The sequence below is a fragment of the Oncorhynchus gorbuscha genome, linkage group LG14 (genome assembly GCF_021184085.1).
Source record: "Oncorhynchus gorbuscha isolate QuinsamMale2020 ecotype Even-year linkage group LG14, OgorEven_v1.0, whole genome shotgun sequence".
NCBI classification, from domain to species: domain Eukaryota; kingdom Metazoa; phylum Chordata; class Actinopteri; order Salmoniformes; family Salmonidae; genus Oncorhynchus; species Oncorhynchus gorbuscha.
The window spans coordinates 7686925-7702278 of record NC_060186.1 but is presented as its reverse complement, the minus strand read 5'-3'; the positions used below and the strand labels follow the sequence as shown (position 1 = coordinate 7702278).

Sequence of the window (15354 nt, the reverse complement as noted above, 5' to 3'; positions counted from 1 at the left end):
CACACCAGGTACTGTAACCCTGTATATGGCCATACATACTACACGGTTATAGACACACCCCGACACCACACTAGCTACTGTAACCCTGTTTAGGGCCATACATACTACACTGTTATAGACACACCCCGACACCACACTAGCTACTGTACCCCTGTTTAGGGCCATACATACTACACTGTTATAGACACACCCCCTGACACCACACCAGCTAGTTTATTATGTAAAACATCACTGCATAACAACGTGAAATAAGATGCTGTTTACCTGATGAGGACCCCTCTGAAGGAAACATGTTCAGTGCCTTCAGATAACATTCACAGCTCACATGTTGTTGTGTTACAGCCTGAATTCAACATGGATTCAATAGATGTTTTTTCTCACATCTACACACAATACGCCACAATGATAACGTTTTTAGAAATGTTTGCTTATTTATTGAAAATTAAATAGAGAAATATCTAATTCACAGACAGTACCAGTCAAAAGTTTGGACACACCTACACATTCAAGGGTTTTTCTTTATTTGTACTATTTTCTACATTGTAGAATAATAGTGAAGGCATCGAAACTATGAAATAACACATATGGAACCATGTATCAACCAAAAAAGTCTTAAACAAAATCTTGAAAGTAGCCACCCTTTGCCTTGATGACAGCTTTGCACACTCTTGGCTTTCTCTCAACCAGCTTCACCTGGAATGCTTTTCCAAAAGTCTTGAAGGAGTTCGCACATATGCTGAGCACCTGTTAGCTGCTTTTCCTACACTCTGCGGTCCGACTCATCCCAAATCATCTCAATTCGGTTGAGGTCAGGTAATTGTGGAGACCAGGTCATCTGATGCAGCACTCCATCACTCCATCACTCTAATTTCTGGTCAAATAGCTCTTACACCGTCTGTAGGTGTTTTGGGTCATTGTCCTGTTGAAAAACAAAATGATAGTCCCACTAAGTGCAAACCAGATAGAACGGCGTATCGGTGCAGAATCCTGTGGTAGCCATGCTGGTTAAGTGTTGCCATCTGTTTTGACCCTGTGTCGAATAGTACTAAGGCACTTCTTGAGATATTCCAGGACCTGGGAGTCAGATCGGGCCTCCTTAGAAGATTTGGTGGGATTATAGAGGACAGCAGACACAATGCAGTTAATGCCACGTGGTAGGAGACATGGTCTCAGCCAAGTTCACAAACGCTCAACGCTGTCATCCTCAAAGTCCAGCAAACGCTTGTGAAGGATGCTGTGCATTATGCATGGCCACACCCCCACCACATGGTTACTGTGTCCTTTCTATGCAGACTACAGCCTGGAAGACTGACTATTGAGTCTGGGATATCTTTGTTTAACCAGGACTCGGCCACAGCTACAATGGCAGTCTCGTTAGTCACAGTGGTAAAAGCTCCTCTTCCTTGTGTCTTAAGGATCTCATGTTACACAAGAGAAAGTTGGGAAGCGTAGTCTTTACAGACAATTTGATGGGGCATCTGTGTTTTCCACACCAGAGTGCATGGTAGACCAGATTCTGAAGTCAACAGGACTATGAGGCTTGTGCTGCTTTACGGGGTCACGAGTCAGGACAGGTATTCTAAGCCCTGTCCCAAAAGGCCAGACTGTGCAAGAGTCCATTTAAGATTCCCCAAAGATCTGATGTTAGTTTTTGCATTGCTCAAACTAAAAATAACCTTTTTTTAGTGAGCATGAAATCTATACATCAATATGATACTTGATAATGATAATACACACAGGAAATGCAAGTATTCACGTAATATCAAACACTTATTAAACAGGTAACACTTATAAACTCATCAAAAAAGAAACGTCCTCTCACTGTCGACTGTGTTCATGTTCAGCAAACTTAACATGTGTAAATATTTTATATGAACATAAGATTCAACAACTGAGAGATAAACTGAACAAGTTCCACAGACTCATGACGAACAGAAATTGAATAATGTGTCCCTGAACAAAGGGGTAAAAAAAAAAAAGCAAATTAATTACATAAAAATCATACAATGTGATTTTCTGGATTTTTGTTTTAGATTCCATCTCTCAAAGTTGAAGTGGACCTATGATAAAAATGACAGACCTCTACATGCTTTGTAGGTAGGAAAACCTGCAAAATCGGCGGTGTATCAAATACTTGTTCTCCCCACTGTACATTATTTTTTGTTAACTAGTAAATATTAGCCTACAGCAAAGTGTGTTTAAATCATTTCTAACTTGATAACAATTTCTGCTTGTTAGTTTTTGCATGTGGGTTTTAGCTTGCTTGAGCCTGCTAACTGAGGAGTGTTAATTCACCTGTTTCCATACATGTTTCATTTTAAAACATTTATCAAACAGAGGAGTTGTTTAATCTAACTGATTAACTATTTATTTGTTACTGGAATTGTATTTGGGTTTCTTTTACTCATTTTTTTCTATAACGGGCATTATCTGATGTGTGGAGACGTTTCACTGCAGCTATTGTAGAAGAAAAAGCTGTGTACATTTACAAATACTGTGCCAAAGCATATGTGAAGAATGCAACAAAAATGCAGAATCATCTGGCCAAGTGCATAAAGTTCCCTCAGCGCTCACAACAAGCAACCTCTGACAAAGTCCCTCTACTTCTATTTGAGGTGAAAATGGTTCATCAGAAACCTTATCGATAGACAGAATAAGAGCGACTCTTCGATACTAATTACTAGTCTGCAGCTAGAAATTATTAACCCGTGAATGCGAGGACCGACAACCGCCGAAACATCTAATTCTATAACAACATTTCTGAATGGGACTCTGACCTATCCATTCTAACCACGGCAGAGAGAGAGAGGAATTCTAGACAAGGAACCGACAGGACGGACAAACTCTCCAACAGGATGAAATTCCAACAGAGATCCCGACGACACACTGAGCGTAAATATATATATTGATGGCAATTATTCCCGAATGAGTGAGCGTTCATGTGCAAAAGATTAGCATTTCAACTGTTATAATTATCAACTCTGTAGTGTCTTATCTTTCGAGCCCTTCTCAGTCCCTTCTACCAAGCCGCGATACCGGTTTAGCCCACTAGGGCACATCCCCTATCATTTCCTTGTAACCATATCTACCTTGTTTGTTTGTATGTGCATTTCTGTGATTATTTAGTTAGTTAATTAATAAATAAATGATTGAGACAATTGATGTATGGATGATTCTTAGTGAAGACTGGGTTCGTGCAGATAACCAACAATTTACGACGTTTGGAATGAGACTAACGTGAGGTTAAGAATAATTGGTCTCTACTCAAACCTTAGCCCTCTCGTGGTAATCGAGGTAAGCTGGTCTGATAGGAAATTATTAGGTGGGAGTTATATTCGGAACAGTAGAAAAGGGCTGTCCCCTGAGCCAGATCCTGTCTGTGATCCTGGGGGCGGGCCAATGACTTAATTAGACTTTAAAGGGAATACAATTCTCTTTTATTAACAGGGTTAACATCACCTTACTTCATTTCACAAATAGTTTAATCTTTACTCATTCATTTTATACAATAATTATAATTAGATGCAAGCCTCGTAACAGAGGCTCCTGTATAAACAGAGTTATGGTAATGTGGCTGTATTGTCTTTCATGAGGTCACAATATTGTACCAAACTGACCGGGTTGTAGCTGGATTCTCCACCGACCGTTTACACATTCTCCCAAACAAGGATATTGTTCAGTTCTCAGGTTCTGTGATGTGGAAGAAATTAATTTGTTCTCTCTATGGGTCTCTTTCTGCATATACTGGTGGAGAGAGTCTCCTCCAGGAATTTACAACCTGAGATAAGAGAAGCCGGGGTGTAGGCGGGCCATGTCATGACAAATGTCTGGCTCAAGGTGTGTTTTGCAACTGGTTTACCTCTGATGCTCACAGACGATGTGCATTGGAAGAAATTTCTGAATGTTCTTCACCCAGCATACACCCCTCCAACCAGACATGCTTTATCTACTCATTTGCTGGATGCAGAGTTCAACAGAGTTCAAGGTCAAGCAAATCATAGAGAAAGCAGACTGTATTGCAATCATCTCTGATGGGTGGTCGAATGTTCGTCGGCAAGGAATAATTAACTACATAATTTCCACCCCTCAACCAGTATTCTACAAGAGCACAGACACAAGGGACAACAGACACACCAGACTCTACATTGCAGATGAGCTGAAGGCAGTTATCAATGACCTTGGACCACAGCAAGTATTTGCACTGGTGACAGACAATGCTGCGAACATGAAGGCTGCTTGGTCTAAAGTCACAGAGTCCTACCCCCATTGGCTGTGCTGCTCATACATTGAATCTGTTCCTCAAGGACATAATGGCACTGAAAACAATGGATACACTCTACAAGAGAGCCAAGGAAATGGTTAGGTATGTGAAGGCTCATCAAGTTATAGCAGCAATCTACCTCACCAAGCAAAGTGAGAAGAATAACAGCACCACATTGAAGCTGCCCAGCAACACCCGTTGGGGTGGTGTTGTCATCATGTTTGACAGTCTCCTGGAGGGGAAGGAGTCTCCTTTCCCCTGATTTAGACTTATTTATTCCTTTGTCTATTCGTTCCTGCTGGTCTTGTTTGGTCTCTATCCCTCTCTCTCCCCTCCCCTTTCACTCTCTCGCCGTCGGTTCCTTGTTTTGTATTCCATGCTGTTATTTGGCCCTGTCCTTGTCGTGTTTTTTGCCGTGATTGTGTATCACCCTGTCCTGTCGTGTTTTGTGCCTTCTTCCCCGACGCTGCGTGTGAGCAGGTGTCAAGAAATGGCCATATCACAGTCTGCCGATATGGACAGACCCATCAAGAGGATCCTCATGGATGATGTATTTTGGGAGAGAGTGGTAAGCAGTCAAACTCCTGAAACCTATAGCAGTAGCCATTGCACGGATTGAGGGAGACAATGCCATCCTGTCTGATGTTCAGACTCTGCTTGCAGAGGTAAGAGAATAAATCCATACTGCCCTGGCCACTTCACTGTTGCTCCAAGCAGAGGAAACTGCAGTTCTGAAATGCATCAAAAAGCATGAAGACTTCTGCCTGAAGCACATACACGCTGCAGCGTACATGTTGGACCCCAAGTATGCTGGTAAGAGCATCCTGTCTGGTGCAGAGATCAACAAGGCCTATGGTGTCATCACTACCGTGTCTCGCCACCTTGGCCTGGATGAGGGCAAGGTTCTTGGCAGTCTGGCGGAATACACTTCCAAGCAAGGGCCTTGGGATGGAGATGCAATATGGTAGTAGTGACAACATATCTCATCAGCCACCTGGTGGAAAGGACTTTGTGGATCTGAGGCTCTTTCCCCTGTTGCCTCCATCATCCTCCAAATCCCACCAACATCAGCCGCCTCAGAGCGCAACTGGTCCTTGTTTGGGAACACACACATCAAAGCACGCAACAGGCTGACCAGTACAAGGATTGAAAAATTAGTGGCCATCCGGGCAAATTTGAGGCTTTTTGAGCCTGACAACAAGCCATCCTCAACAAGGTTGGAAAGTGACAGTGAAGATGAGGCCTCAGAGTCTGATGTTCAAGAGGTGGACATTGAGGAGGTCCAGGGAGAAGACATGGAAGCCTGAGAGGAAGACAACCAAAGCTTTAGTTTCTACACTATAATTTTACAGTGAAATCATCCCATGTGAAGAGTCAACTCATTTAATTAAAGTTCAATTCGTAACTAAATAGTTTTTAAAATTTCAATTGGAAGGATTTAATCATTTGAATTATGTCTAGTTATGATGAGGTAAACGGTTTATGTTTCTGTCTCCATATGATATGGTAAATATATCCAATACAAAAAACATCTACATTTAAATGGTATTAATATTAATTTGCATATATTTCCGTTAATTCCCATATACAGTGCCTTGCGAAAGTATTCGGCCCCCTTGAACTTTGCGACCTTTTGCCACATTTCAGGCTTCAAACATAAAGATATAAAACTGTATTTTTTTGGTGAAGAATCAACAACAAGTGGGACACAATCATGAAGTGGAACGACATTGTCACGCCCTGGTATTTTGTGTTTTTCTTCATGTATTTGGTCAGGCCAGGGTGTGACATGGGTTTTTGTATGTGGTGTGTAGCTTAGTGGGATTGTAGTTTAGTGGGGTGTTCTAGGAGAGTCTATGGCTGTCTGAAGTGGTTCTCAATCAGAGGCAGGTGTTTATCGTTGTCTCTGATTGGGAACCATATTTAGGCAGCCATATTCTTTGGTTGTATTGTGGGTGATTGTCCTTACTGTCTTGATGGCCTTGTTTGATGTTAGTTGACACAAGTATAGGCTGTTTTCGGTTTTTGTTTCGTTTATTGTTTTGTAGTGTTCGTGTTTAGTCATGTTTACGTTTGTTTAAATAAACATGGATCGCAATCGACACGCTGCAGTTTGGTCCGACTCTCCTTCACCATATGAAAACTGTGACAGACATTTATTGGATATTTCAAACTTTTTTAACAAATCAAAAACCGAAAAATTGGGCGTGCAAAATTATTCAGCCCCTTTACTTTCAGTGCAGCAAACTCTCTCCAGAAGTTCAGTGAGGATCTCTGAATGATCCAATGTTGACCTAAATGACTAATGATGATAAATACAATCCACCTGTGTGTAATCAAGTCTCTGTATAAATGCACCTGCACTGTGATAGTCTCAGAGGTCCGTTAAAAGCGCAGAGAGCATCATGAAGAACAAGGAACACACTAGGCAGGTCTGAGATACTGTTGTGAAGAAGTTTAAAGCCGGATTTGGATACAAAAAGATTTCCCAAGCTTTAAACATCCCAAGGAGCACTGTGCAAGCGATAATATTGAAATGGAAGGAGTATCAGACCACTGCAAATCTACCAAGACCTGGCCGTCCCTCTAAACTTTCAGCTCATACAAGGAGAAGACTGATCAGAGATACAGCCAAGAGGCCCATGATCACTCTGGATGAACTGCAGAGATCTACAGCTGAGGTGGGACACTCTGTCCATAGGACTACAATCAGTCATATATTGCACAAATCTGGCCTTTATGGAAGAGTGGCAAGAAGAAAGCCATTTCTTAAAGATATCCATAAAAAGTGTTGTTTAAAGTTTGCCACAAGCCACCTGGGAGACACACCAAACTTGTGGAAGAAGGTGCTCTGGTCAGATGAAACCAAAATTGAACTTTTTGGCAACAATGCAAAACGTTATGTTTGGCATAAAAGCATCACAGCTCATCACCCTGAACACACCATCCCCACTGTCAAACATGGTGGTGGCAGCATCATGGTTTGGGCCTGCTTTTATTCAGCAGGGACAGGGAAGATGGTAAAAATTGATGGGAAGATGGATGGAGCCAAATACAGGACCATTCTGGAAGAAAACCTGATGGAGTCTGCAAAAGACCTGAGACTGGGACGGAGATTTGTCTTCCAAAAAGACAATGATCCACAACATAAAGCAAAATCTACAATGGAATGGTTCAAAAATAAACATATCCAGGTGTTAGAATATCAAAGTCCAGACCTGAATCCAATCGAGAATCTGTGGAAAGAACTGAAAACTGCTGTTCACAAATGCTCTCCATCCAACCTCACTGAGCTCGAGCTGTTTTGCAAGGAGGAATGGGAAAAAATGTCAAGTCTCTCGATATGCAAAACTGATAGAGACATACCCCAAGCAACTTACAGCTGTAATCGCAGCAAAAGGTGGCGCTACAAAGTATTAACTTAAGGGGGCTGAATAATTTTGCACGCCCAATTTTTCAGTTTTTGATTTGTTAGAAAGCAAAAGGCCAACCCTGATGGAATGGATGGGAGAATTACTGTCATTGTTCCATTGCATTGTGATCAGAGATTGAGGTGTGATCATAACAACATACAGGGAGCTTAAGGGCGTTGTTGGCATGGGAAACATATGTTTACATTGCCAAAGCAAGTGAAATTAACAATTAACAAAAGTGAGAATTAACAAATGTAACAACATCAACAAAATACTATTAGAAATGAACTCTCTCTCTCTCTCTCTCTCTCTCTCTCCTCTCTCCCCCCTCTTTATCTTTCAATCCCTCTGTCTCTCTCTCCCTTTATCCCTGTTCCCTCCCATCTCTATCTTTCTCTCCCTCTGTCTCTCTCTCCCTTTATCTGTCTCTCTGTCTCTCTCTCTTTGTCTCTGTCTCTGTCTCTCTGTCTCTGTCTCTTTCTCTTTCTCTCTCTGTCTCTCTCTCCCTTTATCTGTCTCTCTGTCTCTCTCTCTTTGTCTCTGTGTCTGTCTCTCTGTCTCTGTCTCTCTCTCTCCCTTTATCTTTCTCTCTGTCTCTCTCTCTGTCTCTGTCTCTCTGTCTCCTTTTCTCTGTCTCTGTCTCTCTCTCTCCATCTCTGTCTCTGTCTCTGTCCTCCCTCGCTCATCCCTGCCCCCCCCCTCTCTCCCTCTCACCCCCCTCTCACCTTTAAGTTTTCACCTTTTTAAAATTCCAATCAAGTCCTCCTAAATCCCACCCTCCACGACTGTGTGCTTTCTCTCCTCCAGGTCCAAATGAGTCGGATTACTTTGTTTGTGTGCTATGTCAGCATCGTGGTATCTATGTTTCCAATCCTATACACACATACCCAGCAGATCTGTCAACGGACACATTTCACTGTCTGATAGAATCAACATCAATTTTGGGGGATTTGGAGGAAATTGTCACACCCTGGTCCTTTTCACCTGTCTTGTGCTTGTCTCCACCCGCCTCCAGGTGTCTCCCATCTTCCCCATCATCCCCTGTGTATTTATACCTGTGTTCTCTGTTTGTCTGTTGCCAGTTTGTCTTGTCTCGTCAAGCCTACCAGCCTTTCCCCCCTGCTTCTGGTTTTCTCTGTAGTCGCTGTTTTCCCGGTTTTGACCATTCTGCCTGACCGACCCTGAGCCTGTCGTTCTGTACCTTGTGACACTGCCCTGGATTCCTGACCTCTGCCTGCCCTGACCCTGAGCCTGTCATTCTGTACCTTGTGACACTGCCCTGGATTCCTGACCTCTGCCTGCCCTGACCCTGAGCCTGTCATTCTGTACCTTGTGACACTGCCCTGGATTCCTGACCTCTGCCTGCCCTGACCCTGAGCCTGTCATTCTGTACCTTGTGACACTGCCCTGGATTCCTGACCTCTGCCTGCCCTGACCCTGAGCCTGTCATTCTGTACCTTGTGACACTGTCCTGGATTCCTGACCTCTGCCTGCCCTGAGCCTGCCTGCTGTTCTGTACCTTGTGACACTGCCCTGGATTCCTGACATCTGCCTGCTCTGAGCCTTCCTGCCATTCTGTACCTTGTGACACTACCCTGGATTCCTGACCTCTGCCTGCCCTGAGCCTGCCTGCTGTTCTGTACCTTGTGACACTGCCCTGGATTCCTGACATCTGCCTGCCCTGAGCCTGTCGTTCTGTACCTTGTGACACTACCCTGGATTCCTGACCTCTGCCTGCCCATGACTTGTCGTTTGTCTGCCTCCTGTTTTTGTAATAAAGTTTTGTTACTTTGAACTGTCTGTACCTGGGTCTTATCCTGAGGTCTGATAAGAAGTAGTCCGTTCAACTTGATTGATAAGCAGCATCTGTTTATTTATTCACTACTTTGAGCCATCCAAGCTGTAAACCTAACTGTTAACTATGGATCACCTGTAGGAGCCAAATAAGGTGTTTCTGAAACAACCAATCACAACCCCAGACTGGCTCGGATACCCTCCATTAACCCTGACTCCTAGCTGCCTGCTTCCCAGACTGGCTGAACAGGTAATGCTAGAGGATTAGCTGTGTGTGTGTTCAGGTAATGACTGGAGGGTTAGCTGTGTGTGTGTGTGTGTGTGTGTGTGTGTGTGTGTGTGTGTGTGTGTGTGTGTGTGTGTGTGTGTGTGTGTGTGTGTGTGTGTGTGTGTGTGTGTGTGTGTGTGTGTGTGTGTGTGTGTGTTCAGGTAATGGCTAGAGGGTTAGCTGTGTGTGTGTATTCAGGTAATGGCTAGAGGGTTAGCTGTGTGTGTGGGTGTGTGTGTGTGTGTGTGTGTGTGTGTGTGTGTGTGTGTGTGTGTGTGTGTGTGTGTGTGTGTGTGTGTGTGTGTGTGTGTGTGTGTGTGTGTGTGTGTGTGTGTGTGTGTGTGTGTGTGTGTGTTCAGGTAATGACTGGAGGGTTAGCTGTGTGTTCAGGTAATGACTGGAGGGTTAGCTGTGTGTGTGTTCAGGTAATGACTGGAGGGTTAGCTGTGTGTGTGTTCAGGTAATGACTGGAGGGTTAGCTGTGTGTGTGTTCAGGTAATGACTGGAGGGTTAGCTGTGTGCTGTTTTTCCAGCTGGCAGATTGTCAGTCAGAACTCCATGTTCCTTTGGACCAGCCTTTGGACCTATACAACACAGCACACATTGACAACACTTCATTCCGGATCATTACCATGCTAAATGAAGCAAATGCTTAAATACTCTGTCTACGGTGTAGCTGCATGCTCTGCCTGAGTTTTGTAACCATACTGTAGGCTACTGTGGCCGACCAGTCCTACTGCATCATAGATCTTACGCCCAAGCACACAAAGCTATAAATGCCCTCTGGATTCAATGGCGTGTGTGTGTGTGTGTGTGTGTGTGTGTGTGTGTGTGTGTGTGTGTGTGTGTGTGTGTGTGTGTGTGTGTGTGTGTGTGTGTGTGTGTGTGTGTGTGTGTGTGTGTGTGTGTGTGTGTGTGTGTGTGTGTGTGTGTGTGTCCTGACATCATGCCCCGGGCCAGAAGTGGGGTGATCAGAGTGAAACATGTTTAGGCATTGAGTTTTAATGTATTATCATACTCTTACAGCATCTGATGGGAAGCCAAACGCAATTAGAGCCACACAGCCATGATGGGCTTGGTGTTTTGTGTGTGAGTAAAAGGCTAATGTACATACTGTGGAAAAATCACCACTCTATTCCCACAATTAGAACCTAACCTTTACAACTCACCGTTTATGACTGAATCTTGAGTGGTGGCCTACTGAATTATTGAATGGTTGTCAATTGTATTTGGTCTCCTGAGTGGGGCAGTGGTCTAAGGCACTGCATCTCAGTGCTAGAGGTGTCACTACAGACCCTGGTTTGATTCCAGGCTGTATCACCACCGGCTGTGATTTGGAGTCCCATAGGGCAGACACACAATTGGCCCAGTGCTCATTGTGCAAATTTGTTTGTTTTCAATAAACATTGGACACTAAATATAGCATGCATGTTGTCAACAATCTAAGCCAACCCCCATAGTTGCGCAGGCATCAGTTTTGTTGTTAACAACACAATTGGCCCAGCATCGTCCGGCTTAGGGTTTGGCCGGGGGAAGGCTGTCATTGTTAATACGAATTTGTACTTAACTGACTTGCCTAGTTAAATAAATAAAATATAAGTAAGCGAATACAAAGGACTGTGACGTCAGGTACTGTGAATGTTGAAATACAATAGAAATACATGTCATAAGTCCTATGTAATGTCGAAGTATTTTCTTGGGATCATGTTTTGCGGTTGTCAATACAATTGTATTGTGTCAGGCTGTTACACAAAATCCTAGAACTACAGGTCCCGTCAAACCTGTTAGCATACACTTCCGGCTCCTCAACTGTTGGCCACCTGTTCCCGTTAGAGCCTTCTGATTGGTTTCGGTGGGCTCACGCGAGGGCGTCACACAGAACGCTACGACATCGGCGAGTAAAGTCAAGTCAGCCTTCAGAGGTTCACAATCACGTAGAGAACCGTGGAACAAATTGTCCGAGTCGTGGCTACTCTTATTTTTTTTGGGGGGGAAACAACCTTCGGGACAAAAGGACATCGTCTCCGTGCTTCTCGACAAGGTACATTGAGTGGTTGTCATGACATTTGGTCGGGTATTTCAGTTGTTTAGCTAGATTTACGTCTTTACGTCATAACAGTAGCCTAGCTACCCAGGTTTCCTCTGCATCCAGTGACGCACTGCACAGCTAGCTTGAGCTGGCACCACATCCCCCGTCGGTGAGCTGCTAGTTAGTGGTAGCTACTAGCCTTTCAGCTCTTGCCTGGGCTAGATTGAGCCAGTTGTTGGAAAAAGACAACGTGTGCTTGTTTTCCAAAAAGGTATGTAAGCTAACGTAGTTGTAACGTAGTTAACGCTAGATGGGTAACGCTGGTGGAACCACATCTGTCAACAAAGTGTTGCCCTGGTTCCTTCAAAGGCGACGCTTCGTTCAGAAACGTCAGTGCAGTGAAGGGTAGTTCAACACTATCTGTACATCATATCTCATATTTTGTTGGCGCTGTGGTCGAGAACATTGTTGTAAATTAGAAACCTCGTCTGTTTTTTTTGTTAATGTGTATAGATGGATTTAAATGTTGATATGATGATTTTTTTAAATGCCAGAGATTTGTAGTTTGGGATTGTTTCTTTGTCTCGCAGCGCTACACCAGTGGTGTACTAGCGAGCTGGCTGGATCAGGCTGAGCCCGTGGTCAAATGTTTATGCTACTTTCTAGTCGCTAACCTTACTGCTTTATTTTAGCTTCTTAGCCAACCTCAAATTATAGCTTCGTTTCTTAACAGGCAGCAATTTAAATACACATGTTCAACATAGTATGACTAGGTTGCTCACTATCCTCAAGTGAATGTGTTTTTAACGGTCTCCCATTGCACTCCTTTGTTTGCCTCAATAGCATTGATAAGGTGGGGATAAGATAAGGCTGACTGACAGCTGTGGTATATCAGACCATATACCACGGGTATGACAAAAATGTATATTTACTCCTAATTACGTTGGTAACCAGTTTATAATAGCAATAAGACAGCTCTGGGGTTTTAATGTGTTTTTATTTGACCATTATTTAACTAGGTAAGTCAGTTAGGAACCAATTCTTATTTACAATGAACCCCACTGGAGGTCTGTGGGTGGCTATCGCATTCAAAAGGCGTCCATCGCGCTCTCCCAGAATTTTGCGTTCAGCCAATCGGTTTGCAGCTATCTGTTTTTCACACCTAACCAAAGGCATTTTAAAAATGTAAATGTTAAATTGAACCTTTATTTAATTAGGCAAGTGAGTTAAGAACAAATTGTTATTTACAATGACGGACGACGCTGGACCAATTGTGCGCATCCCTATGGGACTCTCAATCACGGCCGGATGTGATTCAAACTAGGGACTGCAGTGATGCCTCTTGTACTAAGATGCAGAAGGCATAAAAGAAAGAACCCCTGGTCTGATGGTTTCAAAATAAAAGTTGTGCTTACTAAACATAGTTTTAAATGACATGTATTTGATTTGTTGTCATAAACTTGTTTACAGAACATTATTCAGTTTTAATAAAAAAATATTAAACATTTATGAAGTGAAATTCTAAAGTTAAAACGAGATTTACAGTAGAATTCACCCTATATGTTTATTTGTTTGGTGGGGGGGAGACCTCAACTTTAAATCCACTGGTTTAGGCTTGTGACTTTACATGTCAGAATAGCATTAGCAGGAAGAGTCGGGTCTGTGTATGGTAAGGTACTGTCCTGGTAACCACCCTCAGGCTGCTTTTGGATTATGGTACAGAGCTCGCTATTTGTTTGACAGGGGGCGGGGTTAGTTTTGTGGTTGAAGGGTTAGTCGTTGCCATGTCAACCAGCTAGGCATATACTTAACCTTATTAGCTAGGAACCTCAGAGGATCTCTAATCATTATTTACATATTTTTTAAACAGACGCAAGCTCTGCTGATGAGCTGTCAGTACTACACTGTAGTCCACCATCTAAACAAGCTATAATATTTCATTGTTGATTGGGGTAACTTGAATTAGTCCACACAGTAACTAGCTCAATCTCATTTAATTCACAAGACTTGAAATAAGACTGTAGTCGGTGTTCAGTGTAAAGCTGTAGCCTGACTAACACCAGCATCCGTCATCCTTCCAAACGTTAGCTCCAGTAGGTCATCTCCGCCGTGTGCTGTAGCCTGACTAACACCAGCATCCGTCATCCTTCCAAACGTTAGCTCCAGTAAGTCATCTCCAGCGTGGGCTGTAGCCTGTGTTGGAACTGATAAAAGCTTGTCTTTGCTGAGAGGAGAGAAGACTGAGGAACACACAGCTGCTTAGTGACGTCTTATTGATGTAGAGGAGATAATAAACTGACAAAACGGAGCTGTTTTTTTTAATATGCATGGCAATATTTCTCCATCACCAAGTCCCCCGGTCATGGTAATGTGTAGCTCCTCTGCTTGGTGGTTAGTAAGCTGGAGACAGATATGAGTCATCATCTAGGTTCCTAAACCTGCTTTTGTCACGGCTACCACCACCATGGTGTTCCATCATAATCACTCAACTAAAACCTTTTTATTTACCCTGATTCGATGTTTGGTCCTGTTCTAACTCAGATGTTTATGAAGCTAATGAGTTATGCAGGTAGTAAGGACGTAAAGGCTGTTTTCTTCGAGGCTGGGTGACCTTGTAGAGAAGGAGATCAATGGGGTGACTTGTTGTTTTTGATCGACAACCAGAACTTCTAGTTCAGAATTACTTTTTGAGGTCTACTTAGCCTAAGGGTCTGTGTGAGCTGTGTCAGGTGTGTGTGTGTTTTGTAAGCTTTCTGGTTAAATGGGCCAGTCAGACATGGCCAGCAGACATCAGTAGACTCCAGAGATGGTGTGGTCTGTCCATGTGGCTCCCCTATTCCCTATTTAATGCACATAGCAGACCTGACACATGGACAGGGAACTGAATCGCTCTACAACTACCATTAGCTAGTCAGCCCATATCTGATAGTGACAGAAGAAATGACTTAGACTCTCCCAAATGACACCCCAGTCGGGTCTGTGTATGGTAAGGTACTGCCCCTCTCTCTCTCTCTCTCTCTCTCCTAGTGCTCTAGTTTTGACCAGATCTCTATGTAGGGTATAGACTACCATATCAAATCACATTTTATTGGTCACATACACATGTTTAGCAGATGTTATTGCGAGTGTAGCGAAATGCTTCTGTTCCTCGCTCCAACAGTGCAATAATATCTAACAATTCACAACAATACACACACATCTAAAGTAAAATGATGTAATTAAGAAATATATAAATATTAGAACGAGCAATATCAGAGTGGCATTGACTAAAATACAGTATATACATGAGATGAGTTAAGCAAAAATATGTAAACATTATTGAAGTGACTAGTGTTCCATTATTAAAGTGGACAGTGATTTCAAGTGTATAAGGGAACGCAGACCAGAGATGTGGCTCAACAGACATTTAAACAGGAATGCAGCTCGTCACTCTGTTTGGATTGTGAGATGTACCGAGTCTGGCCTGTGTGTTTGTACTGAGGATCACTCATTGGCAGTGAGTCATTAGCGAGATACTACTGTCTGTAGACTCCTATCAATGCCACGTAGACGGCAGAGTTATGGGCATGTCCCAAATGGTGCCCTATAT

General features: G+C 43.2%; 1 protein-coding gene across 1 annotated transcript in view; it reads left to right on the top strand.

Moving 5' to 3' along the window:
* The first annotated feature begins 11624 nt into the window (after positions 1-11624).
* LOC123994358 (adiponectin receptor protein 2-like) overlaps positions 11625-15354 on the top strand; it is an 87592-nt gene continuing 83862 nt past the window's right edge. The window contains exon 1 of the mRNA XM_046296864.1: positions 11625-11777. The gene's annotated coding sequence lies outside the window, so the exon portion shown is untranslated. The remainder of the gene's footprint in view (positions 11778-15354) is intronic.